This window comes from Triturus cristatus, chromosome 3_2 (assembly GCF_964204655.1).
Source record: "Triturus cristatus chromosome 3_2, aTriCri1.1, whole genome shotgun sequence".
Lineage (NCBI taxonomy): Eukaryota > Metazoa > Chordata > Amphibia > Caudata > Salamandridae > Triturus > Triturus cristatus.
Window position 1 is genome coordinate 257,313,090 of NC_140584.1, and position 16,930 is coordinate 257,330,019.

Genomic DNA, 16,930 nt, shown 5'->3' on the forward strand with positions numbered 1-16,930 from the left:
TGATGGCATAGAACCAAATCTAGCAAAAAAGCTACGGTGCCGATTACAATGACGGTGAGACTGCCATCGACCATCTGTCAGTGGCAGTCTCACCGCCATCGCGTGCATATTAACCGCCGACCATATTAAAATGGCGGACGGCCGGGGTGCGGAAAGACTGTCCGGGCTGAAGGAGCCCCACCGACCGTCGGACGGTCAGTAATGCCTACGATGGTGGCGGTGCCTACCAGACACCGCCATAGGCATTACGATGTTCCTTTCCGCCAGCCCTTTCATGGCGGTGAACTCGCCATGAAATGGCTGGCGGAAAGGGAATTTAGCGGGCCCCCTCTCCCTGGCTCCCAGACACTGGACCTGGGGGCACCTATGGTGCCCCCTACATATCTCTGCACCATGTGGCAGGCACCACATTGGGCCTGCTATGTCGTGCAGGCATATGTCAAGTGTCCCCTCTTACATTGTGGCAGGTGCCGCAGCCAGCAGCACCCGCCGCAATGCAAAATGATGACATTGCGACCACCGTGGTGGGGGTCGTATCTTAATTGCTACTGCAGGACCACCGATATATCTGTCGGGTGGTCCCAATCCCCGATATGTTGTCCACCCGCCATCGTAATCGGGCCCTATATGTCCAGGTTAGACATGGAAATTTGCCCCTTCATGGTTTTATGTCAAAATGGTTAGGACTATCGAAAAGGGATGTCTAATGTGTGGTTATGAGAATGAGGATGGTACCCCATTTGGTGTTTTTTATGTTTTTTTGTCCAGCTTATAATGGGGCGTGTGTAAAATGGTTGATATCTATTTGCAGAAGGCTTGGCACAACAAGGAACGAGGAAGCCTATAGAATTCTTCAAAGTGACACAACCCCAAATCTGTTATTTGCTGTATCTAGATATTTGTTTAATGTTTTTGGCTAAAACAGAAAATTGTTGAAACAACTAAAATTGCTCTTTTTATTGGATTTTATAAAACTTGTGTCTCTCTCATCTTATATTTTTTCAATCTATAGTTTTATTATATTTCTGTGCATGTAAGGGCCTTTTCCTGTCGTTGGAGTGTGCATTTATATTTGTATTCTAATGACTTGGTGCTCCTTTTTATTCTTTCAACCTGATGCAGATTTTAACTTTTGGCAATTATTGGGATTTCTGCTGTGCCCTCTTGTATGGTATATTACTGAAATAGAGTATTATGATGATGAAGATATGGAAGCTCTATTGATCATCTTTCGGTCTATCTTGTTGTGGCCTTGTACACTAAATTTGAGCCAATTGTCCAGTGTTTGTCTGCAATTGAAAAAAGGAACTTGTGGTATAGTTGGTGTATGCAATTGACAGTGTCGATCAGAGTGTTCTAGAGCATTGACAGAATGGCGAGGGAGGAGCAGGCAGATAAGACGGTGGAGATCAGTGGTCGGCTCTTTCTGTATGTAATTTTTGGATGTATTCTTTCCATATTTTGGATATCGTCAACGAGGAATAACCTACGACGAAGCTGGGTGACTCTGTACTATCTGTCACATTGGCGACTAGGATAGAGTGGTGCCACCAAACTGACTTTGGTATTGTTATAAGACCTGGCAGAGAACCACCTGTCATTCTTGAGGAATCGTGTGGGGGTGTAATTCCAAAGGAAACTGTTCATTGGATTTCAGAATATCCTAACCTATTTACAGATGAAGTAGGTCAAATTAAGAAATGTAAACACAATATCAAAGTTAAAGATGGATGTGTACCCATTAAGCACAGGTTATGTAAAGTGTCTCTCAGTGTGTGAGATGATTTGTCAAAACTTTGAACAAAAATAAGCAAGATGATATTATTGAACCAGTTGATGCCACCTTATGGTTATCTCCATTCGCTTTAGCTAAGAGCAGCTCAGGTGAGATGCGACTTTGTATTGAGTTAAAAAGTGTAAACCGTGCCATCTGGGTAGAAAATGTTCCGTTTCCACGGAGAGAGTATTTGATCATGTGGCTGGACAGGCCAAATGGTACACTAACGGGTCTATTAGGATGGCAGTCAGAAAATCTCCCCGACCGCCATGGTAGCGGGAAAACACCGCCTGCTAGGACCGCGGCATAACCGCCGGTCTAATTAGTATACTCCGCAGTCGAAATCCGACCGCGGCGGTACGATTGCGGCAGTTAACACTGCGGCGGTTGCTGCTGCAAGCAGCACCGCCGCGATGTCAAAAAGAGCATGTCCTGCATATCCCTGCACTGCGTGGCAGGCACGGCAGAGTGCCTGTCGCCTGGTACAGGGACATGTAGGGGGTGCCCACCCCAGTGCACCCACACCCCCCTCCCCCAACACATTGGGGGCCTGCAATGGACCCCTGGAGACATTCCACCGCCGCGCAGAGGCTGGCTACCACTGGCATCATAATCATGCCGGCGGAGCCTGGCCCTGCACCAGCACCATTGTAGCGGTCCAGTTCCGCCGCGGTCGTCACCGCCATGCTAATGGGACCGGCGGTTTTCCGGGTTGCAATCGTGGGCGGATGTCCGCCGCAAGCCTGACTGTTCCCACCGTAGGCCCGGCGGCGGCCATCCGTCCGCCATCCTAACAGACCCCTAAGTTGGATTTGAAGGCAGCGTACCATCAGGTGGTATTAGAAACAGAAGCATGTTATATTACAGCCTTTGTAACACCTGTTGATACTTTACAGTTTTGTAGAATACCATTTGACCTTGCATCTGCTGCTTCTGATTTTCAAAAGATTATGACAAAGATGTTGCAAGGGATCCAAAATGTGGCGGCATTTCAAGATGACATTCTAGTGTTTGCTAAGATTTTGGAGGAACATGACAACACTCTCAGAAAGGTGTTAAATGGGTTATGTGAAAATGGTGTTATTCTAAGGAAATGCAAATGTGTTTTTGCGGTCAAGGAGATAGAATACCTTGGCCGTATTCTTGCTTCTGAAGGGGTCAAACCAAAACAAGGATTGGTGAAGGCAATTGTAAAGGCTCTGCATCCCGAGAAGAAGGATCAACTTAGATCAGTCCTAGGAATGTGTGAGTTCTATACTAAATTTGTCAGGAATTATTCGGATCGAACTGAATGCTTTAGACACTTGTTGAAGAACACAGATTTTATTTGGTCAACCATTTGTCAAAGAAATTTTTATATGATCAAAGAACAAATGATTTTAGCACCAGTGCTTCAACCATATGTAGCTGGCCACAAAACGTTTTTCACTGTGGAGGCAAGTGCATATGGAATTGGAGCGGTGCTTTCACAGAGTGATGGAGCAATGGAATCTACTATAGGTTTCACATCAAGAAGATTATCTGAGGTGGAAACCAGATACTCTGTGATCGAAAAAGATGTTGGCTTGCACTTGGGGAGTTGAAAACTTTAAGCCATGTTTGTGGGAAAGATCATTTTGTCTAAAAACAGACCATCGTCCTTTGTTAGACATTCCCAATGTTTTTTTGTATCACAAGAGGGAAGTAGAAGCGTCCTGGAACCCCACTCAGCTTCTAAATATGTAACACTAAATCAAAAAGGAGTCGAGCCAAGAGGTCTTGAGGGATTCGACACACACATTTAGAAGACCCTCAACAGCCATTTTCTGCCTTTGGTATGTTTTTTGCCATTGGAGTATCTTATTTGATCATCCTTTCACATCCACCGTTTTTAATCTTAACCTTATCGTTTTTGTTTTTTAGAATAAATTGCACTTTATGGTGAGGAGGTTATTTTAAACTTTCTGTTTTGCACAAATCAGACCCTAACCATTTTTCTGAGGATCTCCTCCTGGTGGAGGCCAACAAAAGACCCAATGATGCTATCATCCAAGATTACGCCAATGGCAAAAAACATATCCAAGGCGGATTATGGCTGTTGAGTGTCTTCTACATATTTGTGCCAGATCCTTGGAGGCCTCTTGACATTCCCAATGGGCACAACGTTAAGAAATCTACTGCTAGACTTTCCAGACTATCGGTCAAATTGCTTGAGTTCAACTTTGATATGTATATTTATGAAGGCAAGAATTGTAAAGCCGATTATTTGTCAAGGCTACCGGTGGTTGATTAAGAGCAATCTAATGAAGAAGTTGAAGAATGTATAATAGCAATGATAGATTGTGTGGTGTGTAGCAGTGTGCAGGAGTGGTAGGATGCAGTTAGTAAGGATATGGATCTCATGGATGATATGAAATATGTTAGAAGGATGGCCAAGAGATGATTTTTTGAAATCTTTACAATCATACTGGAAAGTGGTTTTTGAATTATCTATTGAGCAGTGTTTTGGTCAGAGGAGAAATTGATTCCTCCAGGAAGTTTTAGAAAAAGGATTATTGAAATGGCTCATGCTGGTCATTTGGGCATGACAGCCACTAAAAGATGTATTAGAACAAGGTACTTGTGGCCATCCGTGGACAGAGGTTGATAAGGTGGTTAGGGATTGTGCTCAGTGTTGTATCAGTGATGAGCATTTGGTGACCTCAGTTCCTGTACCTAGGGTGGTGGTAAGTCTGGATAAGGTGTGGAAGAAAGTTGATTTTCTGGGGCCCTTTCATGTTCTACCAGTACAGATGAGATATTTCATTGTATTAATTGACCAGTTCTTCAAGGAGGTATTTTATAGGGAATGAATTCTAGCAGAGATCTACAAAATAATGGGGTAGAATTCACCTTTACATCCATGCAGGTTTTTTTTCTTCTAAAAATGGTATTAAACATGTTTGCATACCAGTGTATTGTCCTCATTTTAATGATGAAGTAAAAAATGTAACACGGTATTGGTGGAGTGTGTGCAGAGGGCACTTGCGTTTGGAGTGGATTGTGCTGATGCTATTAGGGACACTGTTTGAGCCTATCGTACTACTCTGCACTCTGTTACGGGTCGGGTGCCTTTTGAGCTGTTGAGGGGAATGTGTGTCAGTTCTTGTCTATGTCTGGATTGGAGCTCGGATGTTATCAACAAGGAGTTGGATGTAAAAATGACTGTTACCAAAACAGCAGGTGATGAGGCTAGTAGGATTAAGGTGAATGATTTAGCGAGTAAGAGCAAGCGCAAAAATGCTATGGAGGTGCAGGTTGGCGATTGGGTTCAGGTCAAAAACCCTCTACTATTAAGAAAAGACCTGCCCTAGTTTAGAGAACCCATTCAAATAAGAGTTTGGAAATTCTGTACCGATTGCTAATGGACAATGGTGGAATTTGTCTTGTGTCGCGAGAGTGGAAAATGCAGTGAGATGGTGGGTAGTGAGAACTCAGCTGGGTAGTGAGAGCTTGTAAAGGAACGAGTGGATCCAAGAGTATTTCCAATATGTGCAAGTATCTGGTTGTTGTACCTAGGAGTAGTTTGCGTGTCAAGAGATTACCAAGGAGGTTTATTGATTAATTGTTGTTCTGTGTGTATTTCACTTGTCACCCTGTGTGTGGTTTTTCTCTGTTTTGTCTGTTGAAATGTTGAATGTTTGTTAAAGGGAAGATGTGTGGTATAGTTGGTGAGTGCAGGTGACCGTGTGGATGACAGTGTTGTTCTAGAGCGGCGAGGGAGGAGCAGGCAGGCGAGACGGAGATCAGTGGTCGGCTCCTGGGCTCTTTCTGTATGTAACTTCTGGATGTTTTTGTTCCATATTCTGGATCTCGTCAAAGAATAACTTGAAACGAAGCTGGGCGACTCTGTACTATCTTTGCCACAGAGCTTACTAAAAATAATCATTCTATATTGCATGCAGAAACTCACACATCTACTTCTGCTCCTGTTTGTCCCCTCCCTACAGCGATGCTGCATGTTACTCCGCTTGTAGTTGAAAGGACGGATAGGTTATTTGGGGTAGTTTATGAGAATTGATGAGTTTGAGGCCTCTGTAGGGATTAACCTCACATCCCAGATACCCTTAGGTTTTGGTAGAGATAGTTTGGACCCAGCCCAGGCTCTAGGCACAATGTTGGATGATGTGGTATGGGGTGGTGAAGATACTTTGAGAAGTAGGCCTAGCATATCCCCTTTGCCTAAACCTGTTCTCCTTAATTTACCTCCCAAGGCAACACCCTATGTGGTTATTTTGGGTAATGTCCCACCAATCTTGGCTAAAACGAGAGATATTATAATTTGAGGAATAAAGTTGTGCTTTGGCTTAGTATGAACACTGCCCTAATAGTGGTGTAGGGTCTAATATCAACTAGGTTCACCAGGTAAGCTGGTTAAAAAGGGTGAACACTTTGGATGCGGATTGCGTGGTCATACGTTCTAACAGACCACACGTGGCAGGGATAATTTCCTAATAATTTAGGGGTAACCCTTTTAATGGACCGGTTTCCTCTATTCTGGCACTCCCACTGGGTTTTTTTCTATAAATCACTGGCTGGTGTCCCCATACATGACCATTGGCAATTCCTAAAACAGCCGGTAGAGGCTGGTTGGTCTGTGGCTGCCTCAGAGTTACTTATCTCTAACAGATATCTGCCCTTGTCCCGACTGGATGCAAGTGATTGACTTTCAGAGGTCAGTGGGTTTAACACCCCAGTAGGCTGTGAAGTAATGGTACCTACACTGCTGCAAAAAAAGGACCCAACGATTTGTAACACCAGGGACTTTTGTAAGTTTATTCGTTGGACTATGGCCAGTATTTCTGGGAAATTTGAGAATCCAAAATGTTTGGGGTTTGTAGTAATTTTTCTCCAAGAGAATTTGCCAATTAAGAATAGTTACTTTTTACAGGCATATAAAACCTTTTTTTTATCAGCATTAGAATCCAGAACTGGACAAGTAAAGAGCTGGAAGCCGGCTGAATATTTTTCTCACTTGCATTAAACAGTAGGTTTTAGGTGTTACCAACTGGAGTCCCCACCATGCAGGCTTTATTAGTCTCTCCCGCCAGCCCACATAAGGTAGTAGTTGTATATTTGTATAATGCTAAATCTTGTCCGCATGAGGGATGCAATGTACATATATTGGGTTCCTTTATTAAAAATCTCATGGGCTTAAAAACTTTTATGGCATATATTATGGTGGGAGGGAACTTTAATGTTCACCTGTGTGCGGTCCTGAAGGAATTGGTGGTTATGAATGTTGGTTGCTCTTCTGTATCTGGAACACATCCAGAACACATTTATTAGGGTATAAGATTAAACACTTAGTTGAATGAGCTTAATTTAACTTTTACATTAGATTGAATGTTGCTGACTAGAAGGGATGTTAATCCTACTTTTGTAGAAGAGGTTGTGAATCATATATAGATTTTTTTGTTTTGTCTCCACTTCACTTTTAATGCATCTTTCCAAATTTTGGATACCAATGGGCCCTTTTAGCAACCATAATCCAGTGTGCGTCTATATCTGTTGGCTGCACTAACCAAAAGCCCTAGGGTCGGTTTCCAGGGTGTTGTTAAGGTTACAAGCCATGGGAGGATACTTAAGCGGACCCAGATAATACCGGAGGCTTTTTCCAAATCCTTGTACTCCAGTTGCGAAAGGGAGCTAGATGTTTCTAGGTCCACTACAAGTAATGCTCAAGATATTTTAAGGGCATTTTTTGAGATCTCTAAAGTAGTGTCTGGTTTGCTGGAGGCACCCAAGTCCCACAAGTGTACTAATCTTCCCAGGTGGTTTGGCGCTGGATGCTCGAAAGCACTGAGGGAGCTTAAGAGTGTTTTAAGTCTTGAGCCATGGGATCTAGCCAAGGTAATAAAATGTTGCTGTTTGTATGAAAAGGAACAGGTAAGCTGTAAAAAAGACATAAAGGAGGAGGCCTGGGCAGATCTAGTTGAGGCAATTACCATGAATAGCAGCTCATAATTCAGGAATATTATCAATGGCCCCTAATTTCCTCCGGAAGTGGTGCTTCCGTGGAGCCACACAACTGAAGATGCATGGGTGGCTCACTTTAAGGATGCATACAGCATAGGCCAGTTGGAACACCAGGACAGGGATTCTGTGATGATTGGGTCTGCTAAGTTGACCTTCTCCTTTGAGAAAGTTAAAAAGAGCATTATCGGTTTATCCATTAACAAAGCACCAACCTCTGATGGCATTCCGCCTGATATCTTCGTAAGTGATGTCTAGGTGCCTTTTCTAACTGCACTTATTAATGCAGCAGGGTTGGTAGGTCCACCATAGTCTTGGGTTATGTCCATCATTTTACCAATTTTTAAAAAGGCTATCTGTCACCCATCCTGTTGTACGCCAGTCTCCCTACTAAATTCTGTAGTTAAGGTTGTAGGTCATATTTTACTGTAAAGACTGTCGGTGTGGGCTGAGGATAACAATGTGTTGCCAGATTCTTAATATAGGATTCGTGCAGAACAGTCCACTGAAGGCAAGTGTTTTATGGACCTTTCATTATGCGTTTGACTGTGTAAACCGATCAAAACTGTGGCAAATCATGTTTCACTGGGGGTGGAGCTGGACATTTTGTTTCTGTGACCTTTATAGGAACACAGAGCCATCTGTCAATTTCTCTAAAGACTTGCAGTGCTCATGTAGTTTTAGTGTTAAGGGAGGGGTGCAGAATGGTTGTATTTTGGCTGTTTTTGTTTCACTTATACATTGACAGATTAGAGCAGGCCCTGATTGATGTGAAATCCTATTGTCCAAAAGTGGGGTCATGTAGTCTACCAGTATTATATACGGATGTTGCGGTCCTCATGACTAAATAGGCTAGAGGCTTACAATCCCTGTTGACATCCTTTTCTAAGTTCATAGAAGATTTGTACTTCTTGATTAATGAGAAGAAATCTTTTGTGATGGTAGTTTGTCCCCGATCCACTAAATCAACTAGTTTTACATTAGGATCCAGTGTTCTTTCCAAGACCAGAGTATTCTCATATTTCGGATTACTATTCGATTCAGCATTAAGTTGGCTTCCCTTGATTACCAGGAAAAGGCAGAGTTCACACTATCAACTTAAGCAGTTTTTAGTTTTGCTAAAAGATTAGGCAGTAGACCCACTAGGGCCCATATGCAGATTTACGGTACAAAATATATTTCCACAGTAATCTATGGGAGTGAAATCGGCAGTTTTGCTAACCATATGGAGCTGCATATAGTCGAAATTAAGTTTTTTAAGGAGACTTTTGGGTCTTCCTCAAAGTACCCCCTCCTTTTCTGTGCATGAGGATGCATTAGGAATTGGGCGTAGGTTTTATAATGGATTGTGGCCTTTCGCTCCCTTGAACTTTGGTTCAAGATCTGGTTCAAGCCAGGTCTCCAAGTAGGGAGATTCTGAAAGATGATTTGTCCCTGGATCCCGCATTTCTTTTGCCCGTGGCTTAAGTAGATCAGGGCATCTTTCTAGGACTAAGGCAGGGGTGACCTTTTTATCGCTCCTGAGTGGCTCTCTAGGGTCCATTATGCTTGGGTTAAGGGACATTGTTTTAGGCAAAGGATCATGGATAGAGAAGGGATTGAACTAGTAAAGCCCTGTGTTTTACATCATATTGTGTGGAGAACAGTGTCTGCTACTGAACCTTACCTTCTTTTCATTAAGAATCGGCGAAACAGATTTCTGGTAACTAGGTTTCGATTGGATTTACTGTCCATCTTGCTAGCCTATCCCCCGGGAAAGTACAGAGGGTATACATTTTTACCCAGTGGCTGTGAAAATAGGTCTCTGCAGGATACACTGCACTTCACTGTTTTACAAATTTTATGTAATGCCTGAAATGTTTGTCGTCCCTATTATGAACATTTTTTTCAAGTTAGGCCTGCTCTTATGTACCTACAGATGCTTTCTGCGGATATTATTTTTATTGTACTTAGCTTTATTACGTTTGCTGTAAGGCTGAGGAATAGCCAGGATTTAGGCTCTGAGTTTTAAGTTCTCTAGTAACTGATGTTGTACTGAATAACCACTTCTGCATGTTGATAAATGTACAAAGATTAGTAATTTATTTTTTAATACTATGTCTTTTTATTTGTATTTATTGTGATCTTTACGATTTTGTTTTGTTGTACTTATTTTGCTTTTATGGTTTGTACCCTCAACACTAATTAAAGCTACATTAACTGACTTCTCAATATTTGATGCACTGGTCTCTTCGTGACCCGATCCTGCATACCTCTGAATTGCTTTGTGGAATTGACTTCTCACTTTGCTCTCTTCTACAGTGTGCCCACGTGGATGACTTGAAGGCAGCAAAGTGCATTTACGATTTCTCAGCCAGAAGCTGATGGAAATGAAGTGCCCCTGGATAAATAACGGTGAGTTTGAACTGTACCCCTTCCAGTCTTGGGACTTGCATATCGCGTCTACCTGAAATGAACACTCATGCGGATTGTTCTGAGCTAGTTTGTCTCTCCGGCACCTTATATTTCACAGTGGTAACCGGGAGTACGCTGCTGCGCTTCATTGAGGGGTGGTAATTGGGACTATGATGGTGTGCTTCATTGGAGGGCCTTAACTGGGAGTATGCTGCTGTTCTTCAATGAGGTGTAGTAACTGGATGAACGCTGCTGTGCTTTAATGTGGTGTGGTAAATGGAGTACACTGCTGTGCTTCACTTACGGGTAATAGAGTACGCTGCGGTGCTTTGAAGGTTGGTAACTGGGAGTACCCTGCTGTGCTTCATTGATGGGTGATAATGGAGTATGATGGATAGTAACTGAGAGTACTCTGCTGTGCTTCATTGCGGGTTTGTAACTGGAAGTATGCTTCCTTGAGTGTTGCCTGACAGTATGTTGTTGTGCTTCATTGAGGGGCTGTAACTGGGAGTATGCTGCTGTGCTTAATTTAGGGGTGCTAACTGAGAGTATGAGGGATGGTAACACTATGCTTCTGTGTTTCACTGGGTATGGTTACTGGGTGTATGTTGCTGTGCTTCATTGAAGGGTCGTAGTTGGGGATACACTGTTGTACTTCAGTATGTTGTGGTGGCGGAATATGATGGGTGGTAACTGGGAGTAGGCTGCTGTGCTTCCTTAAGGGGTGTTGCCGGGCAGTACGTTGCTGTGTTTCATTGAGAGGTGGTGACTGGGAGTGCGCTGCTGTACTTAACTGAGGGATGCTAACTGTGACTACGCTGCTGTGCATTGAGGGGTGGTAAATGAGATTGAGTGGTGATAATGGACTTCATTGCTGTGCTTATTTTAGCGGTGATAACGAAGTATGCAGCTGACCTTCTGATGGATGGTAACTGTGTACGTAGCTGTACGTTTTTGAGGGGTGGCTAAGGAGCATGCTGCTGTGCTTCATTGAGGTGTGATAACTGGGAGTAAGTACACTGCTGTGCTTTATTGATGGGTGCTAACTGGGAGTATGAGGGCTGGTAACAGACTATGCTGCTGTGCTTCATTGAGGGGCAATAACTGGGAGTATGCGGCTGTGCTTCATTGAGTGGTTGTAACTTGTGTACGCTGTTGTAATTCATTAAGTTGTGGTAAGGGAATATGATGGGCGGTAACCGGGAGTACGCTGCTGTGCTTTGTTGAGCAGTGGCTACAGATTTAACTGCTGTGCTTCATTGAGTAGTGGTAACAGGGAGAACAGTGCTGTGCTTCATTGAGAGGTGGTAACTAAAAGTACACTGACCTGCTTTAATGAAGTGTGGTAACTGGGAGTAGGCCGTTGTGCTTTTACTGAGGGGTAAAAATGGAGTACGCTGCTGTACTTTGTTGATAACTGGGAGTTCCCTGCTGTGCTTATCTCATGGGTGGTAACTGGGAGTACACTGTGCTTCATTGAGGGGTGGTAACTGGGAGTACGCTGCTGTACTTAACTGAGGGATGCAAACTGTGATTACACTGCTGTGCTTTGAAGCGCAGTGAATAGGATTGATGGGTGGTAATGGACTTTGCTGTTGTGCATTTTTTAATGTGATATCGAAGTAAGCTGCTGAGCTTCACTGAGGGGTGGTAAGAGTACGCAGCTGTGCTTTCTTAATGGGTGATAACAGGGAGTATGAGGGGTTGTAACTGAGTTTCCTGCTGTGCTTCAGTGGGAATGTTAACTAGAAAAATGCTCCTGTGCTAAATTTAGGGGCGGTGAATTGGATTATGAATGGTGATAATGGACTTGGCTGTTGTGCGGTGATAACAAAGTATGTTGCAGAGCTTTACGAACGGGTTGTAACAGTAGACTTCTGTGCTTAATTGAAGGGTGATAACTGGGAGTATGAGGGGTTGTAACTGAGTTATCTGCTCTACTTCAGTGCTGGCTGGGAACTGGAAGTACACTTCTGCTCCGTTTTAATGGGTGGTAACTGGGAGTACACTGCTGTGCTTCATTTAGAGGTGGTAACTCAAAGTACTATGCTGTGCTAGATTGGGAGGTTGTAACGTAGTACGCCGTTCTGCTTTGAGGGGTGGTAAAAAGTACGCTTCTGTGCTTTATTGAGAGGTTTTTACTGAGCACGCTTCTGTGCTTCATTTAGGGTTGTACCTAGGAGTATGCTGCTGTGCTAAATTGAAGGGTCTTAACTGGGAGCATGAGGGCTGGTAACAGACTATGCTACTGTGCTTCATTGAGGGTCAATGACTGAGTACATTGCTGTGCTTCACTGAAGGGGTGTAACTTGTGTATGCTGTTACTTAATTATGTTGTGGTAAGGGAATATGATGGGGGGTAATTAGGAGTGCGCTGCTGTGCTTAACTGATGGCTGGTAACCGGGAGTACGCTGCTGTGCTTCCTTTAAGGGTATTAACTGTGAGTACGGTGCTGTGCTTTAATGAGGTGTGGTAACTGACAGCACTATATTGTGCTTCATTGATGGGTGGTAATGGAGTATGATGGATGGTAACTAGGAGTGTGCTGCTGTACTTAACTGAGGGATGCTAACTGTGACTACCCTGCTGTGCTTTGAGGGGTGGTGAATGAGATTATGAGGGGGGGCAATGGACTTCGCTGCTGTGCTTTTTTGAGAAGTGATAACGAAGTACGCTACTGAGCTTCACTGAGTGGATTTATCCGAGTACGCAGCTGTGCTTCCTTGATTGGTGGTAACCGGGAGTACTCTGCTGTGCTTCATTGGGAGATTGTAACAGAGGACGCCGTTGTGCTTTATTAAGGTGAGGTAACTGAAAGTACGCCTCTGTTTTGAGAGGTTGTTACTGGATATGCTGCTGTGCTTCCTTGAAGGGTGGTACCAGACAGTATGCTGCTGTGCTTCGTTGAAGGGTCTTAGCTGGAAGTACAATGCGGTTTTTCATTGAGGTGTAGTAACTGAACATACGCTGCTGTGCTTTAATGAGGTTCGGTAACTGGGAGTACGCCGCTATGCTTCACTGAGGGGTAGTAGAGTAAGCTTCTGTACTTTATTGAGGGGTGATAACTGGGAGTACACTGCTTTGCTTCATTAAGGGGTGGTAACTGGGTTTACAATGCAGGGTTTTCCTTGAGGGGTGTTGCCGGGCAGTACGTTGCTTAGTTTTATTGAGGGGTTGTAACCGGGATACACTGCTGTTCTTTACTGAGTGATGCTAACTGTGACAACGCTGCTATACTTTGAGGGGTGGTCAATGGGATTATGAGGAGTGGTAATGGACTTCTCTGCAGTGCTTTTTTGAGCGGTGATAAAGTATGCTGCTGAGCTTCACTGAGGGGTAATAGAGTAAGCTGCTGTGCTTTCTTGATGGGTAGTAACTGGGAGTACCCAGCTGTGCTTCATTGAGTGGCAGTATCTGGAAGTACACCGCTGTGCTTCATTGAGAGGTGGTAACTGGAAGTGCGCTGCTGTGCTTAACTGAGGAATGCTATCTGTTACTATGCTGCTGTGCTATGAGGGGTGGTGAATGGAATTATGAGGGGTGGTAATGGACTTCGCTGCTATGCTTTTTTGAGCGGTGATAACGAAGTTTGCTCCTGAGCTTCACTGGTGACTGTTGGTAACCAAGTACGCGGCTGTGCTTTCTTGATGGGTGGTAACTGGGAGTGCGGTGCTGTGCTGTTGTGCTTTGAGGGGTGGTAATTGAAAGTATGCCGCTGTGCTTTGAGAGGTTGTTACTGGGTACTCAGCTGTGCTTCATTGAGCGGGTGGTACCTGGGAGTATGCTGCTTTGCTCCATTGAAGGGTCTTAGCTGGAGTATGCTGCTGTTTTTCAATAAGGTGTAGTAACTGAACGTGTGCTTTTGTGCTGTAATGAGGTATAGTAACAAAGTATGTTACTGTGCTATATTGCGGGGTGGTAACTGGGAGTACGCTGCTGTGCATTATTGAGAGTTAATTAGTGGGATTACCCTGCTGTGCTTAACTGAGGGGTGGTAACTAAGAGTACGATGTTGTACTTCATCATCTTGTGGTAATGGAATATGATGGGTGGTAATGGATTTCGCTGCTCTGCTTACTTGATGGGTAATAACTGGAAGTGTGCTGCAGTGCTTTTTTGAGCTGTGGCTATGAAGTACACTGCTGTGCTTCATTGAGGATGGAACTGGGAGAACAGTGCTGCGCTTCATTGAGGCATGGTACCTGGGAGTATGCTGCTGTGCTTCATTGAAGGGTCTTAACTGGGAGAATGGTGCTGCTCTTCAATGAGGTGTGGTAACTGGATTTACGCTGCTGTGCTTTAATGAGGTGGGGGTAATTGGGATTACGCTGCTGTGCATTATTGGGGTTTGCTAACTGGAAGTACCCTGCTGTTCTTAACTGAGGGATAGTAATTGGGAGTAAGTTGTTGTACTTTATTATGTTGTGGTAACGGGATATGATGGGTGGGAACTGGTAGTGCGCTGCTGTGCTTAATTGAGGGGTTGTAACTACGTTCGCAGCTGTGGTTCAGTGAGGAATGTTAACTAGGAATACGCTGCTGTGCTTCATTTAAGAGTGGGAACTGGGAGTACGCTGCTGTTCTTTTTTGAGTGATTGCGAAGGAGTACGTTGCTGTGCTTCATTGAGAGGTTGTGACTTGGGTACACTGTTGTACTTTAAGTTGTGGTAAGAGAATATGATGGATGGTAACTGGTATTGCACTGCTGTGCATAATTGATGGTTGGTAACGGAGTACACTTCTGTGCTTTGAGCGGTAGTCACGGAGTACACGCCTGTGCTTCATTGAGGAGTGGTAACTGTGAGAACGGTGCTGTGCTAAATTGAGGAGTGGTAACTGGGAATATGCTGCTGTGCTTCATTGAGAGTTAACTGGGAGTGAGGAGTGGTAAGGCACTACACTGCTGTGCTTGTTTGAAGTGCGGTAACAGTACGCTGCTGCATTTCACTAAGGGGTGGTAACTAGTAGTACGCTGTTGTGCTTATTTGAGTGGTGTTAACTGGGAAAATGAAGGCTGGTAACAGACTATGCTGCTGTGGTTTAGTGGGTGATGGTAACTGGGCGTACATTGATGTGCTTTATTGAGCCACTGTAATTGGGGTATGCTGTTGTACTTTATTATGTTGTGTTAACGGAATATGATGGGTGGTAACTAGGAGTATACTGATGTGCTTCCTTGAGGGGCGTTACCAGGCAGTACGTTGCTGTACTTCAGTGATGGGCAGTAACCGAGTACGCTGCTGTGCTTTATTGATATTTGGTAACTGGGAGTGCACTGCTGTACTTAACTGAGGAATGCTCTCTGTTACTATGCTGCTGTGCTTTGAGTGGTGGTTAAATGGGATTATGAGTGGTGGTAATGGGCTTCGCTGCTGTGCTTTTTTGAGCAGTGATGACTAAGTATGCTGCTGAGGTTCACTGATGTGTGATAACTGAGTATGCAGCTGTGCTTTCTTGATAGGTGGTAACTGGGAGTGCGCTGCTGTGCTTCATTGAGTGGTGGTAACAGGGAGGGCGCTGCTGTGCTTCGTTGAGTGGTGGTAACTGGGAGTACTCTGCTGTCCTTTATTGAGAGATTGTAACAGAGTATGCCGTTGTGCTTTATTGAGGTGTGGTAACTGGAAGTATGCCACTGTGCTTTATTGAGAGGTTTTTGAGTACGCTGCTGTTCTTCAATGAGGTGTGGTAACTAAAAGTACGCTTCTGTGCTCTATGATGAAGTGTGGTAATTACAAGTATGCCGCAGTGCTTCATTGAGGGGTGGTACTGGGAGTACGTCGTTGTGGTATATTGAGAGGTGGAAACTGGAAGTATACTGCTGTGCTTCCTTGAAGGGTCTTAACTGGGGGTACGCTGCCGTTCTTAAATGAGGTGTAGTAACTGGACGTACGGTGCTGTGCTTTAATGATGCGTGGTAACGGAGTATGCTGTTGTGCTACATAGAAGGGTGGTAATGGAGTATGATGGAAAGTAACTGGGGACACGCGGCCAGTGGATCGGGCGAGAGCGGAGAGGGGAAATGAACTGCAACTCGCAGACTCCTCTGCTCTCCACAGCCTCATCGCAATGTGCCTGAAGGTGCTTAAATTCAGTACCTACCTCCTGCAGTGTGGGACACGCAGCCAGCGGATCTGGTGAGAACGGAGAGGGGGAATGAACTGCAACCCCCAGGCTCCTCTGCTCTCCACAGCCTCATCGCCGTGTGATTGGAGGCGCTTAAATTCAGAACCTACCTCCTGCAGCGTGGGACACGTGCGGGCTGTACCCAGGCCTACGGCTGGCCTATCTTTGCCCGTTACTGACCGGAGGAGACCGGGCTGGGCCTCTCCTTTTAACATCCAAATCTCACCAGACTTATCAGAAGTAGCTCCTTTTTTATAGCTTTCCAGTATTTTTGCCACAGCGGTGCCGCTTATGCAGTTGTGAAGGAGTATTAGTGTACCAGTATCGTGTTGACTAAGGGTTGCGATAGGAGCCTCATATTCTATAAAAGGTCTGAAGAGGCCAGGCTGGGCCTCATCCATCTTTCACCTGAGTAAGTTTTGTTTTTATTTTTCTACTATTTTATTGTATTATCCGCTGTGCTACACTGTGCTAAGGTGACTACTTAAGTTACATCATGGGTAAAAGGAAAGCTGGTGAGCCTATCAAGCCTGAGACTAATGCCAAGAAACCCCGGAAGCCAAGACATAAAAAATCTGTAGCTGCTCTGCACTCGAATACCAGCACACTGATTGACATAGACTCATTAAGTGAGTCCCTTC

The 16,930-nt window shown here is 44.4% G+C and overlaps 1 protein-coding gene across 4 annotated transcripts in view; it reads left to right on the plus strand.

Annotated features, from left to right (window-relative positions):
* LOC146857073 (uncharacterized) overlaps positions 1-16,930 on the plus strand; it is a 345,333-nt gene that overhangs the window by 84,149 nt on the left and 244,254 nt on the right. For all 4 annotated transcript variants that reach the window (XR_014979538.1, XR_014979537.1, XR_014979536.1 and 1 more), the window contains exon 3: positions 10,073-10,165. The gene's annotated coding sequence lies outside the window, so the exon portion shown is untranslated. The remainder of the gene's footprint in view (positions 1-10,072; positions 10,166-16,930) is intronic.